Raw genomic sequence first — 1780 nt, 5'->3', positions numbered from 1 at the left:
GTTCTGAGATTGCATTATGCTCCTTCTCTTTGTCATTTTGTATAGCACTGTCTTCTGACCTTTGTTGTAGACCTTTGGTGCAGTTATAACCTTAGCACCTACTGAAGTTCAGGTGTAGATCTACAAAGTTTGAATTTATCCAACTGTTCCTGGCTTGGGTCTGGCTGCTGTGCTCAGCTCCTTCCTGCTACCACCCTTGGGAGTGACCCAGTTGTGCCCCTCTTGCAAGATGTTCTGCTCCTGGACTAGCTGGGTGGTTCTGTCCCCTACTCTCTGTGCAGGAACTGCAGCTCCAGAGTTTCACCCCAGGCCCGTATGCCAAGCCTGAGCTGAGTCTGAAGGGGACAAGGTGGAGTAGGGGGAGAGGCAGCTCTCCCACACACTTACCGGGCCTGGGCTAGGGCTGGATCTGGGGGTCCCGAGAACGCAGCAGAAGTTCTCACTCAGCGGACATGGTGGGGGGACTGCAGAGTGGTAGGGGGGTCCCAAGGCAGTGGAAGAGGGTCTCACCCACACTGTGCCTGGGCTTGGACTGCTGTTGCTTTTTTTTTTCATGGTGGTGGTGAGGATGGACCCTAAGCCCTTTGCCACGCTATACAATGCTCTGCTGCGGAGCTACATCCTCATGCCTGGCCCAGTTCTTCATGAGCTCACTTCTTTCTTTAGGACGTTGTGAAACACAGCTCACAGTAACCGGCATTCTGTCAGCATTCTGATGTTTGAGCGCTTCACTTCAAGCCTGGAGCTCATTCAGCCCATGGCCCGCCTTCGAGTTGATGCAGGCCATGGTCTCACTGCACGCACTCCACCCTATAGACCACGTCCAGCCAGCTTTGAGTAGCAACTTTCTTGTCATTTGCTTCCAAATCGAATGAATGGATTTTGGTTAGGCTGGCACAACACTTCAGATAGCAATTTCTGCATCAGGATAAAGAAGTTGTACTCTAGCTACAAATGTCTATGAATCTCAGAGGCTTTCTCTCCCCTTATTCGTGCTACATGTTTGGCTAGCTTTCCATTACTAGGACAAACATTGGAGGTCATGAAGTTGTAAAGAGGAAACAATGGCTTTGGCTCACAGCTTTGAGGTTCTGGTTCACCATCACTGGCCCTAGCAGGGGCTCTGGGCCTGCATCTTGCTGAGAGAAAAACTGCTCAACCCACTGCCAGGGAGTAGAGTGAAAGAGGAGGAGGCTGGACTCCCATAGGCTTCTGCAGGGCACCTTCCCTCAGGGACCCAAGGACTGCCCCTAGGCCTCACCTTCTAAAGGCTGTATCACACCCCAGTGGCGTCTGTCTGGGGCTCAAGCCTTTAATACATGGGTCTTTGGGGGACACTTGTCCAAGCCAGAGCACTACACATCCGCCCTAACAAGCTGTTCCTGTGCTCCATCTCGTTTGTACTCAGTCCCAAGGAGCTAGAGCTGTCCCCGTCTAGAACATCGTTGGTCTTCTGGGAAAGGGAAAAGAGATGGTGAATCACGCACTAGCTCCCGGACTGCCTCTCACACTGAGTTAGACACCTCGGGCTGTGTGGCCAACTCTGACATCAGTAGGACAGAGAAATACAGTCTCCTCCAGGGGAGGGCAGCACACGTTATGAGTAGTAGTATAACCAATGACATTATGCTTTTTCTTTTTTGTCCTGGGGGCCTGAGAAGAGAAAACAGCTCTTTATGTGGTGTTTTTTCCCACAGCTGCCTAGAGCTCGGGTAAGGCAGGGGCCTTTCAAAATACCTTGAAGACTGGGGATTTAGATCGCTCATGGTGCCCGGCTCCT

General features: G+C 51.7%; 1 protein-coding gene across 1 annotated transcript in view; it reads left to right on the top strand.

Annotated features, from left to right (window-relative positions):
- Positions 1-1780, top strand: part of Tll2 (tolloid like 2) — a 147458-nt gene that overhangs the window by 36478 nt on the left and 109200 nt on the right. The window lies entirely within an intron of this gene.

Source organism: Octodon degus, unplaced genomic scaffold (assembly GCF_000260255.1).
Source record: "Octodon degus isolate 3935 unplaced genomic scaffold, OctDeg1.0 scaffold00010, whole genome shotgun sequence".
In the NCBI taxonomy this organism is placed as follows: Eukaryota; Metazoa; Chordata; class Mammalia; order Rodentia; family Octodontidae; genus Octodon; species Octodon degus.
The sequence above is the reverse complement of the archived record's forward strand: the minus strand, read 5'-3'. Positions and strand labels throughout refer to the sequence as shown.